Genomic DNA, 14,415 nt, shown 5'->3' on the forward strand with positions numbered 1-14,415 from the left:
TCTCAGCATATATGGTGATGTTGGGAAACTCTCCTGTCGCGTGGCGAACGAAGAAGCAAGACACAGTATCACATTCATCGGCTGAGGCTGAGTATCGAGCCATGTCAGAGGCGTTGAAGGAGTTGAAGTGGTTAAAGAGGCTACTAGCTGACATGGGAGTAAAGCATGAGGGACCGATGGATTTGTGGTGTGATAGTAAGTCAGCTATCTACATTGCGGCAAATCCAGTCTTCCACGAGCGGACTAAACATATTGAGTCTGATTGCCACAGCGTAAGGGATGCGGTAAAGGCTAAGCTCATCGCGACTCGGCATGTTAGGACGCACGAACAGCTTGCAGATATCTTGACAAAAGCATTGGGGAGTGCTGCATTTCATTACTTGCTGTCCAAGTTCAGAGTGTATAATCTACATGCTCCGACTTGAGGGGGAGTGTTAAGATACTAGAAGTATCTAGAAGTATATAAGTTAGTTTGAGAATATTCTGTTGTTGAGATAGATTACGATATGTCCAAGTAGATTTGAGTCTATCTCGGTACGAGTTGTATATAACGTTGTACGTAAACCTAAGTGAATAACAAGTTACATTCTCAGATTTCTCTTGTCTTTCATACTAACTCCGACCTGAACCCGATAGAACCCGGACTAGTCCCAAACCAAACTTTTATATTACCCAAATGTGGCTGATTTTGATAAACCTAAAAAATCAAAATCCAATTGGATAAAACCAAAACCCGTTTGGGACCGCGAATGCCCAAACCTAATTTTGTCTAAGCATGCGAGCACAATCATGTTACAAATATTAATTATTAAATTTACAAGATTGATATTTTTACATAATTAATATTTTATTTCTTAGTTTTACTATTATATGATTAAAATATTTTCTGATAATAATATATGCAGGAATTATCTTTTTAAAATAACTTTTTGGACAATTAATATAGTAATTCATAAACAATTATCTCATAAAATCACTCTAATTTCTAGAATGAGAGTTCAAATGTAAAAATCAATTTCAAAATAACATTACTAGAATTGACAAAAAGAAAACTTACTTAATTATTCTTTATACGTTATTTATTTCTTAGTTTAGTTTTCTTTGATAAAAAAATATTTTTGGATATATGTAAGAATTATATTTTGTAAATAATTATGTTTTTTCCAATATATATATATATATATATATATATATAAATTCTCAATAATAATCTAATAAAAATTAATTATTTATTATTCATTAAAGATGTCATTTATATGTTTTAGAATTCAGTGTCAATATCACATACAAAATCATCTATATCTTCTCGTATTGTTAATAAGTATACATTCAGAACCTATAAGAGCACCCCCATTGAAGGTTTATGGGGAGAGTTCACACAGAAATCAAGAAAAAAATAATAATTCAATCACATGAACTCCTATCTCCTAAAGCTCTCTCGGCTGAACCCCTCTCTCCTAAATTTCATCACTGTAGCGCGGACCCCACGTGTCGTGGCGGCCCGCGGTTGGTCTAGTTTTTTTTTTTCTTAAAATAATTAAAAAGAAAAAGAAAAAATTTAATAATAAAAAATTGAAAAGATGAACCCCAAGAGGGGGTTCATTGATGGAGGTGCTCTAAGGGCCCTTTGGCAAAAAATTCTCTTTTAGGCCCTTCAATTATTACAAAAATATTTTAGCATGATTTTTAAAAAATTATAGTACATAAAATGTTATAAACTTTAAATATGAAAATATTTAAAATATTTTTTTTTAAAATACATGAATATTTGTTTTTGATTTTGTTTTTAAAAGAATTTAATTTTTTCTTTAAAAAATAAAAAAAAAATATTTTTAAAAAATATTGGACCCCTAATATCATGAATCCCGAGGCGGTCGTACTGCTCGCCCTCCTAACTGAGCCAGCACTGATCTTCCCCAACTGAGAATATTATGTTGCAAAAGTAACATTAAACAGTCTCAGATTCCTCATACATTCCATTGCCCAAATGAGCGTCTCTATCTCCGAATGAAGGGGCGACTGAGTCACTCTTGTATTTCTCACTCTCATTAAACCGTCAAATCCTTCCAGTGTACTATACCACCCTTGTCCAGAATAAGTTTCCTGATTTTTCCATGATCCATCCGTAAAACACCGTCTACCTGGGATAGACGGTACCACTGCTACTATTGGTAGTCGAGTTTGATCACTTGAAAGTATCTCTAGGATCAATATCCAAATTGCTAATACCTTGTTATTTTTTCCTTTCCATATATACCATAAAATTCATGCAAATTGATGATCATCCAATTCCGGAGAAACCCTCCAAAATAAATGATCCATATTTGCAAAGAATAATTGAGTGGAAAAATGTGTGGATTCGATGGAATTCGTGAGAGTGCCCAAACCTTAACCGCTGGTAGACATTCAAAAACACATGATTTATGGATTCTTCATATGCACCACATCGTACACAAATTTTATCCTCTTGTATTTCTCTTGCTTTTAAATTTTTCTTAACCGTATGCATCATGATAACAATTGACATAAAAAAATGTTTCATCTTGGGTGGATAATATACTTTCCAACAGAAATCCTTTAGTGGAGCAACTGAAGGACCATACTCTGGTAGCATTCCTTCTCTTTCTAGAGTTCCTAGAAGATAAATTTGTGTATAATTTGTGAATTTTAAAAGTTGATGAATTTTTTAAGTTATATGTATTAATAAAATATATATACGTTGATTTATAAAATTTAATCATGACTTTTGTAAATTGCTATTTCATGAATTTATGTTGTGTGTTTTAGATCATACATTTTGTAAATTTAATATATGATTAAGAAATTTATAATTTAAAATAATTTTAAAAATAAATAATTAAAAAATTAAAACTAAAAATTTAAAATAGTTTTAAAAATAATTTAAAGATTTTAAAATAAAATTTTGAATTTTTTTTTTGTAAAAATTGAAAACAAAATTGTAGAAAATGAAATCAAAAATAATTTCAAAAGAAAAATATAAAAAAATTTGAATTCAAATACGTATAATTCGAAAAATATAAATTTTTAATTTTATTTAATGATAAAACAATAAAATATAATTATACATTCAGAAAGTAATTATATGTAATGAATTATAATTTTTGTTTAAGTGCAAAAGATATTTGGCAAGAATGATTATTTTGTTTTCTAGACTTTTCTATCACATAGGTTTTATATATCTCATAAATACACATGATATTTTGAAAGTCATGTCTTATTAGTAAAAATAGAAAGAATTTATGTTCCAATAACAATATACTTATTTAGAATCAGACAATCAACAATAACAAAGCTTTTTGGATGACAAAAGATTTTAATGAATTTTTAAAATGTCAAACCAATAACAAGAAATTCTACAAAGATTGTTAAAATCAATAAACTAATAACAATGAATCTCAAAAATTTTAAAGTTGATGAGAATTCAGTTGTCAATAAATCCCGTAAAAGTATCATTCAAAAAATTAGTTTCCATTATCCACAATTCATCTTTGTAATAATTCCCTTTCAACTTGCATCTTTTCTAGACGATGCATATGCTCTTTCTCAACCGAGTCTTCGACAGAGGTCACTTATTCTATGATATGTGCATAACTTGCTTTCAATGGTGTTCTCCCACAATAATATGTACGCTTTTTTCTTTTTATTATTTTTCTATTATTTTAGTTAAGAGCACTAGTGAGAACATTTGTTAGAGTTTATCATTGCTGATGCTCTAATTAGCATGCACACTTGATAAAGATATATAATTCTCTTATATATATATGATCATCAAACATCTAAAAACAACGATGTTGTCAGTAAAGACCACAATACAAAGCTTTTGAACTTAGTTCTTTACTATAGTTATTTTAATCAACAAAAGTTATAGAACATAATAGTTTTATGTGAAAATGATTATGACTATTGTTTAAAATTGATCCTTATGTATTTTATAAAATAAATATAAATGGCCAGCAACATAAATGTGGTTGAGATATAGCAAAAATATAGTATCTCAAAGACATGCCTGCGTGTATACTCGGGAGGCTCATCTAATATGCATTTTTTTTTCATTTGGGGCCCAAAATATAGAAGTTAATAATTCTAATTAACTTTTTCAACTTATTTTGTCATTTATTACATCTCCAGTGATCATACTTATTGTTATCATAATTTGACAATAACATAATTTGAAAACTTATTTAATCATTACTATGAATCACATCATAATTTATTATAAATATATATGAACATGGCACGCACATCTGTTTCCTGAGGTGCACCAACTGCTTATTTGTTGCATCCCTAACCCTTTTGTCCTCGTCTTACACGCAGATAGGCAAGCTGCTTTGTTGTTACAACTTCCAGGCTTTTGGTTATCTAGATATATGGGACATATATCTTTTTATTTTTATTCTCTTGCCCCATTGTTCCAGCCACTGTTATATATAAAACATAAATCTCAGTGTATGTAATGAAAAATGTTTTCAGCAAATTTTGAATACTGAAAAAATATTTTAGATAATGTTTATTGAGTTTTAAAATCATTGATTATTTGAGGTGTATAAAACATGTAACTAATATGATATGAAGATATTTATAAGTATCATGCAAATTTCCTTGTAAATGATAAATAAACTTTATTTCTTATTCAAAAACTATACCTTGCATATTTATATACTCAGGAAACATGAATCTGAAGTATTGAAGAAAATGTGTTTATTGAATCAATTTGGATTAAAAATAATTGTTCATAATATATTAAAACCATATATCTAGACATAATATATTTTGGATATCAGTTTCATAGATTTATCACAAAACTACTGTATATAATTTTAGAGGTTTAGATGTTATGCAATTTCATAGTGTAAATGTACTATAACCAAATGTTTGCAACAACTTAGCTTATTAAAAATAAAGTAATACATTGCAGAGAAAAATAAAATAAAGACATTCTAATTTTTTCCTTTTAAGAATAAATGTAATATATATTACAAAAGTATGGACACAAACCTAGTACAAGAATGATGAGGAGAGTTAAAACATTAAATGAAAATATAAGTGATTTTTTCATCCTTAGTAATATGAATGAATTGATTATGTTTTTTTATCAGAAAATTTGTTGTGTGTAAAGAACAAGAAAGAAACAAGAAAATATATGTATATATAAGAAGTCAAATTTATCCTATGTTACGATATATCTAATTTAAGCTATTTACCTCCTTTAATTTAGATAAAAGGACGTGGTTTTGCATAATTCCAGATTCTGTTTTACTTATTTGGTATATTAATGCATTGGACCCGCTCATATTTTACCAAAAATAGATATCTAATTCACAATCTATATATTTCGGTAAAAAAATAAGGTAACCCACAAATAAAATTTGAGAAGACTTCTCAAAAAGTCTTTTCATTAATATTAAATATTTTACTATTATTTTTCATTTGTAAAAATAACCCGCGCAGACTTCTTTCGACAGTGAGAAGATTTTGGAAAGACTTAGAAGTTTTTCCCGAGAAATCTTCTATAAAAAGTCAAATTCTTACAAACTTCGCTTAATTGCAAAACTAACATGTTTATTCGAGAAATCTTTTCCGGAATTTTTGTTTTTATGTTAACAAAGGAAAGTTAGAAGACTTTGAGAGAATTCTTCTTGATGCAAAAGACATCTAGCGGAGTCTTCTGAACCAAAAAATGATGACTTTACGAAATGCTAAATGCTAAGCTCAGTCCAATTCAACATATTAAAATTATCATTTTTTACCTGAAAAAAGTAGTCACTGAAATGTCAATGGGCATAGCAATTATAACAGAAAAAAATATATCTTAATCTGGCCAGAAAATCTTCGTTACAACTCACTAAGACAATTCAATTTGAACAACCAATGGCCAAAAGTAGAGTGCCCACCAAATCATAAAGCTCGTTGTGTGCAAGGGTAACAAAACAAGTCAAGAAGAAACAAAGGGCCAGAGTAAAATGAACTTGCCTTCGGATGGATGTTCAAATCCAGAGTCAACAATAGCTCGGAGAAGCTCCGGCTGAATCCTGAACTGTTTATCCCCACGTAGCCTCTGCCACAAAGAGAAGAAAAAAAAGCTATTAATTTCCAGGAATTAATTAATAAAAGAACTTAAAAACTGCTACAAGCATGGAAGCCTTCGTAATCTCAGAACAACCTCAAATCCAGTTAGCCAGTGTTCTCACGAAACAGATCGAAAAGCAATTAAAAACTCACTCCTTCACTGCTTCGCCTTTAACTTAGTTGCAGAATCTGGGGCTTTCTCGTCCTCTTCCTTGTAGTCAAGAGCTCCTTGTAGTCAAGAGCTCCTCCTCGTAGGCTTCGTTGTCTCCAGGATCTTCCATACTCCACAAGTTCGAAGATTATTAAAAATTAGATTCGTCGGGAATTATTATAAGCAAATAGTGTTATTAAACACTAATCATGATGAATTCAATAATGGAGAAAATTGGAGAAGGGAGAGAAACAATATCGGGAAAGAAGACTTTGTCAAGAGTGATAATTTCTCACGTGTGAAAACAACTCAAAGAGGTAATGGCAATTTGATCAATATGTTACTAGATGATAACCCGTGCCTTGCATGAGATAAGATTATTATTAAGATATTAAGATGTTAGGTATGTTTATTTTTGATATCAGTTTAGTTTTGGGTTGTTTTTGGGTTTTAAGACCCGCTCTTTAAAGAGCGGGTATATTTTTGTTTTAATTTAATTCTCATATTTGTGTTTTTTATGATTATATTTATTTTTTTTGTATCATATTTGTGTATAAATCTTAATCAAAATATATTTTATTAAATAATAACAATTTAAAATTTGATCCGGTATATTGCCGGTCGAACCTGCCAACCCGCGGATATATTGTCGGTCGAACCCGCCAACCCGAGGTTTCAGTTTTGTTTTGGTCAAAAATATGACCCGTACAACCCGCAAACAAATAATTTGTACCGGACCCGCCCCATTTAATTTTTCGGTTATTCGCAGGCTATAAACTTTCTAAAGCTAATTATTTAATTTAATTATTAAAAATATAAACAATATTTTTGTAATAAAAAAATATATTTTAAAATCTTAAAATTGTTTTTTAAATTACCATATTTTTTAAAAAGTGTTTACTTTTTTATTTTTATTTTTAAATACTTTTCGGATCGGCGGGTACCCGCAATCTAAAATCTACCAACTCCGCACCCACCCTGATTTTTAAATGAACATATTTTATCGTAAGTTTCCTTAAAGTCTAGAATCTGACCCGCCTTTTTAAAGGGCGTGTACATTTTTGTTTTAATTATTTTTAGAAATTTAATTCTATATTTATATTTTCTGTAATTATATTTGTAATTAATATTAATTTAGTTTAATATAATTTTTGGTTTAACTATATTAAATATGTCAAGTTACATAATTATATACTTGTGTCATATGCATTTCATAAATTTTCATAAAACTTTATTTCTAAAGTTTACAACATATTATAATTTTGTAGTAGTTACCTAACATAATTAGTCAAGAATATTCGTACCTAAAAACCCGATTCAGAATCGACCAGAAAATCAAAATCTCATGCTCTGTGTTTTGAAATTCGATCCGGACCCGCAGTTGAACCGGTAAATCTGGTGATCCAAGATAAATCCGGTTTAGGTTTTGTGAAAAACTTAATATTTAAAAACCCACTGAACCCACGAAAAATCACTAAAATTCGGTTGTTAGTTGAACTACTGGTTGAACTAAAATATAACTTTTACTTTTTTTTTTGGTTTTTAATTATGTTTTAAAAATCTATTTTATATAATTTTAATAAAGAAATTAGGTTTTTTTTTGTTATCGACAATTTATTAATAATGTTTTACTTCTGATTTACTTTGGATTTGAAATTTAATTTTATTATTCACATTACACATATAAATATTTATGAATTTTTAAGTTTTGATACTATTTGTTAGATGTCACAAATTAACTTGTTACAAAAAAAAATCTAAACTATTTTTGATATTTTTTCTATCATGAATATAAATGCTATTAATTGTTATTGATAATATATATTTAGAATGATATTAGGCATTGAGAAATCAAAACATCTAATGTATGAATTGTTTACTGTCAATGATTGTAGTTGAATATTTTTGCTTTGCATATATATATATATATATATATATTTATTTATAGTTAATGTATACGTGATTTTTTTCACAACAAAATAAAGGCATCCGAAATTGTAGGAAGTAAAGGGAGTTATAGACATCATGGATCAGTTACTTGATCGTTATGTAACCATACAATTATATAGGCATGTGTAGCAATTGTATTTTTTTTTAAATTGGACATAACTTCATATCAATTGGACATGTTGAATAATTAATAGAATAGATTGATAATATATATTTAGAATGATATTAGGCATTGAGAAATCAAAACATCTAATGTATGAATTGTTTACTGTCAATGATTGTAGTTGAATATTTTTGCATATATATATATATATATATATTTATTTATAGTTAATGTATACGTGATTTTTTCACAACAAAATAAAGGCATCCGAAATTGTAGGAAGTAAAAGGGAGTTATAGACATCATGGATCAGTTACTTGATCGTTATGTAACCATACAATTATATAGGCATGTGTAGCAATTGTATTTTTTTTTAAATTGGACATAACTTCATATCAATTGGACATGTTGAAGAATTAATAGAATAGATGATATAAATACATTCTAAATTCATATTTATTTTCGTTTGTTCGGTTAAAATGGTTGAAATTTTTGGTTTTTTAGTGATAAACTAAAGACTATTTGTATTTGTTTGGTTTCATGTTCTTTGAATTTTAGACAATTCTAATGTAAACCAATACGTTTCATATTATAAATTATGACCAAATTCATAATAAAATCAAATTTATATAACTGTTGAAAAAAACAAAGATGCCTATAAAACAATTCATTTCATTACAATTTGGTTAATGGTGAAATGAAGATTTTAAAATAATAATATTCTATATTACGTCTGATTTAGAATCCTCACTTGCGGTGAATATTTAGTTATATAAGTACTAACTTTAATGTGCATATTTGTGTGTATGTAAATTTTTTAAAAATGTTTCATCGCTATATACATATAGCATTAACTAATATTGAAAGAAATGTTTGTTCATATAACAAATGAAATTTTCAATTCTTAAATTAAAATTAATTAAATATAAAATATACTTAGTCACTACAAAATGTTTTTTAAAATAATGACAATTAAATTATATACATAAACCGTTGTATAAAAAATATATACATAAACAATAACATTAATACATCTACACATTGAGCCTGCTGAGTTTAATTCTTACAATGTGTTAAACATAAGCCCAATGAATTTTTAACAATCAAGCATTATGTTTCAACATTTATTTTTCAATTTGGCCTGCGTAAAACATCTTCACAACCTACGAAATAAAAAAAACTCGAAACTTAGACATGTTTAAATAAAGGAAACGAAATTTATAAAATTTATTCTGGTGAAGAGTAAAGATGCCTACATTGGAGTCGATAAAACTATTTCAATAGTTAGACCACCACCAGCAAAATATTGCTTCCACAAACGAATGATCTTAACCATAATCTTCCACATTGACTTGAATAGTTTTAAATTAGACATAGAAGTTACCGCAACCATTATAGGAGAATGAGATAAACTTGTTAAAGTTTCGGGTGTAGTGAATGAATAAAATTATGTGGAGCAGCGAGTCTTATATAGGTTTACTAAACTTAATTCAATAAATCTGGTATCTTGGTATAATATCGTATTAAATAGAAAAATATTTTTACCTTACCAATCACTCTTAGATATATAAATTTCCATGACAAAAATGTGAAATACATCCCATTTAGTATCATCAATTTACCTTACCAATCACTCAAAAATATAAATATTGTCCAAACGTTAATGCTAGCCGGTTTAATTCGGGATAGGTAGAATTCATTGATATCGGTTTAAAATTCTTAAACATATTATTAAAATTCACGTGTGATAAATTGTAGTATTTCATTCGCTTTAAAATTCATGTGTACTACGTGAGAATGACTCGTAAAACATGCTTGACAATGGGAGACTGTAGTAAAAACTCTTATAGTTTGTATAGAATGTGTTATCGCTTGAGTTCGAGAAGGAACCGTAGTTTGAGTTCAGTTTGTTTATTTGCTATAACGACATTGTACCTTTGGCCTCTAATCAAGACCACATGTCGGGTGAACAGAGCGACAGAGCAATATAGATATGCTGTTAAGCTCACGCAAAGTCGGGTGAACAGAGCGACAGAGCAATATAGATATGTTTGTCTAATTTTAGTTTGAGTTCGAGAAGGAAGCGTTGTTTGATAACTCTGTTCAAGTCGGGTGAACAGAACAATATAGATATGCTCTTAAGCTCACGCAAAAGAGCTTGCTTGTTTTTATACATTGCAATCTTCTTAGTTAGGATCAACGAAGCTTATGACAGGAACACATAACTGGCTAACCTTCTGGTAGAACTTGAATTTCCACTCTAGTGTCGCATACACATAAGAGTTCTTATGCATCTCAATCTCTTCAACCAGATCAGCAATCCACTCCACGCCATCGAGATCCCCTGCCTGAACAAAAGCAGATAAAACCCGAACGACGGAGTAGCTATCCCCATATAATATGTATCGAGTTTGCAAAAGAGATCATCGAGACTCGAGAGACAGTCAGCTTAAAGAAGAGTGGCCTGCTTCAATATCAACACGAGTTCACCCGACTTGTCCGTAAGTGAAAGGTTTGTGTGAGATTTTGTTTGCGTCGACAAAGCTATGAAAAGAATTAGTCGTTATGTTCCGTGTCATATAAGCAAAAAAGGAAAGAAAGTTAGTCAATAAATGTTGCGTTTTTTTTCAAAACGCTCACAGACTGACACGTGGAATGGAGCCTTCTCATGCATTCTGGTGAAAACCGTTTGAGGAAATCCTTAAAAATGCTTCTCCTTTAATATATAGGGGATTTGGGCAAAGTATGTTACGTCTTTTCCAAAAGACTTGCATAGGATCAAATAGTACCCGCGACCCATTTAGTAAATAAAAACTTCTGCTGACCCAAAATCCAAATTAAAAACTTGTCTTCGACCCATATTTAATCTTCATAAATCTAGAAAACTTTCAGGAAGTCTACAAAAACATTTGGATTCAACGTAAGTCTACCTATTATTTGGAGACATAATGTAAGTCTACAAACTCAAAATTTGGAAGCAGACAGAAATTTGTAGACTTCAAGCTAGTCTACCAAACATCCATAAAATAAGAGTAAATCTGTAAAATTGATTTTTAAAGTCTACTAAAATCTTTTAAATTTCATGACAGTCTACCAAGCGTCTGTAGACTTATATTTTAATCTACCAAAACTTGTAGATTTTGTTAAAGTCCACTGAATATATAGACTAAATATAAATCTGCAAAAGTAATTTCTGAAGTCTACCAAATTTTGAAGATTCGCTAAACATCGGTTAATAACTGTGTCCCGACCGCCACAACTAATGGGTCACCCACGTCCGCTTTCTCGGTCCGTGGACCCCATCCCATCCGACGGTCGGTCGTTAATTTTCCAAGGCTTGAAATCATTGTTTACTGACCCTGCAATCACCACCCGACCTTTTCCAGTGCTTTGGTCTCACTTACGCGGTATCGTGAATCACTTCCCGATAGGTTACTCATCCTTTCTCTACTCCAGTCCGAGCACGCTTAACTCTGGAGTTCTAAACGGATGTGTGACGGAAAAAGTAAGTCAACTTTGGTAACATAGGTAGTCAAATCAATTCTCTTAAGCCTTTTCACATATCACAACTCGGGATGTTACAATTCACTCCCTCTCAAAGAACGCAACGTCCTCGTTGCGTCCCACGACAGGTTTCAAGACGCCTCTGAGGTCAGAACTGAGACGGTTGACCAGCTCTGATACCACTTGTAACTCCCCGGCTGCCCACGGCTAATGGGCCACCCACGCCCGCTCTCTCGGCCCGTAGGCCCCTCCCATCCGACGGTCGTTCGTTAATTTTCCAAGGCTCGAAATCATTGTTTACTGACCCTGCAATCACCACCCGACCTTTTCCGTGCTTTGGCCTCACTTACACGGTATCGCGAATCACTTCCCGATAGGTCACCCATCCTTTCACTACTCCATCCCAAGCACACTCAACTCTGGAGTTCTAAACGGATGTGTGACAGAAAAGGTAAGTCAACTTTGGTGACATAGGTAGCCAAATTAATTCTTTTAAGCCTTTTCACATATCACAACTTGGGATATTACAAATTGAATCTTAATAATTGCAGACTTTTTTTGATCAACGAATTATTGCAGACTTAACACAAATCTACCTATGAATTATACCAAGCACACATAGTTCAAAGTCCTCCGAGCTATGTAACATGGATCTCTATAAATAATGAATCATGAAATTGAGGGTCCGTTCTTGTTCTTTTATTGCCACAATGTTTTATATGCAGGGCTTATTTGTGTTATGACCAAAAATAAAGTGAAATTAATTTTGTAGAGAGAGAGTAGAGAGAAATAGGAAGAGAAAAGAGGAGAAAGGATGTGATTTTGGTTAGATAATGTATTATGGATTTTTGTTTGGTTATCTCACCTAATTTCCCTTATATGTAAACATGATGGTAAAATTGAGTTTTAGGATAGCTACATATGATGGACTTTGTCTTTCATGCTTTTTCTCTCTCTTTTTAACAAGTTAGTACTTAGAAACTTAGCACGTAGATGGGTGAACAATGAAAATATTATAAACCAATGACATTGATTTAAAAAAAAAATGTTTTGCTTTTTTAAAAGACTACTGATTTGTTTTTAATATGATTTATTTAAGTTGATTTATCTCCATTTTAGTTAATATCATTTTCTAAAATTAAGCTACTTGATAAGAATATATTTGTAATTAAAATATTTAATATTTATGGTAAAAACTCAAGGATAATATTGTAAATTTGTTTTACAAAACTCTTGACAAAGCTAGATAGGTTATTCTAGTTATATTTCATATTTTTAGAGTTATTATAGCAAATGTCCCCTTAAATAAATGATAAGTCATGTCTTATATCTTGTAGCCGGATTCTGTTATATGTCGGGCCTTGTGGATGGATGCAATCCATCTTCTACAATCTCTCATGGCTTTCATACAAACTCTGGTTGCCGTCGAACCAGAGCTGGTTTTCAAGACTTTTGCTCTGGCAACAATAGCTAATCCATCAAGATCTTAATATCCGAGATCATCAGATCCACAACTAAGCTCAGCACAAACCCTCTCCTAAACTGCGCCGGAATCACCGTATTGCATCGATGAAAATGTTTGGGATTTGATCAGTTTAGGCTCAAGCATAGCCAGCATTGCTGTAGCGGCTGTGGCGGCTAACGAGATATTCAGATGAAATTAAGGGAAGAAGCATTGGTAGCTGCTGTGTTAGAAGGAGACACGGTGATGATCCGGAAGGCTTTGTTTTGATTATAGGGATGGAAGCTGGTGCGTTTGGATGTTCGATTAGTGGAGATGGGCCAAGAGAAGATGAGGGAAGCTTTTATGAATTAGGTAGAAACTTGAAAGTTGTTGATTATATGAAGAATCTTAATAAGATTGGCTCTAGCTGCCATTTATTTGACTTTTTTGTTCTTTATCAGGAGGGATACTCGTTAAATAAAACATGTATGAAAGCTATAATTGTAAACCATGATCAAATTTATGGAAGGTTTGGTTTATATATTTCTCTTAGTATAGACTATAGGTATTATTGTTCTTTATTTTTTTCAGGGAACAGCTTAAAGTTTCGACTAAAAACTGAAATAATTTTTCATTATCTTCATTTAAGTAATCATCCCCCAAGTTGGAGACTGATCGCGTCCACTACTCTCTGTGTTCCTCGAATGGACCTCTTAGTTGTTGAGAAGGTTGCTCAAAGACAGTATATAGAGCTAGCATACTATTTTCAGTCTGGATCACAACAAGCTGAAAGTGTTGACTCCATGTTGCCTTGTCCAGGACTGTTTTTAAGGTAGCGCACAACGCGAAAAGTTGCATTCCAATAATCTTCTTGGAATAGTGTGTTTCATAATGGTAATAAAAAAGGCAAGTTGAGGACTTATTAGTTAGTGAAGTTAGGAAGTTAACTGGTGATAGTTCAAGAAAGGATAATTAAGGTTTCCATCACGTGGATTCCATACACATACAGAATCCGTTCTTGATTACTGAAAGAACTTGAGTTTTAACTGTGAGTTCTACTAGTTTTAACTGTGAGTTCTAACATCGACTTAAAATGAACACACATGCTTTTATTGAAACACAATAGCACACAATATAACATATGTTTAATTGAAACACAATATAACCCATGCTTTT

General features: G+C 30.9%; 1 long non-coding RNA gene across 1 annotated transcript; it reads right to left on the reverse strand.

The window, feature by feature from the left end:
* Positions 1 to 5,808: 5,808 nt before the first annotated feature.
* Positions 5,809 to 6,570, reverse strand: LOC108851886 (uncharacterized). The gene is made up of 2 exons (XR_001949405.2): positions 6,241 to 6,570; positions 5,809 to 6,076 (listed from the first exon to the last, which is right to left on the reverse strand). It is a non-coding gene; the product is annotated as an uncharacterized LOC108851886 (long non-coding RNA).
* Between the last annotated feature and the right edge of the window lie 7,845 nt (positions 6,571 to 14,415).

The sequence above is a fragment of the Raphanus sativus genome, chromosome 4, assembly GCF_000801105.2.
Source record: "Raphanus sativus cultivar WK10039 chromosome 4, ASM80110v3, whole genome shotgun sequence".
In the NCBI taxonomy this organism is placed as follows: Eukaryota; Viridiplantae; Streptophyta; class Magnoliopsida; order Brassicales; family Brassicaceae; genus Raphanus; species Raphanus sativus.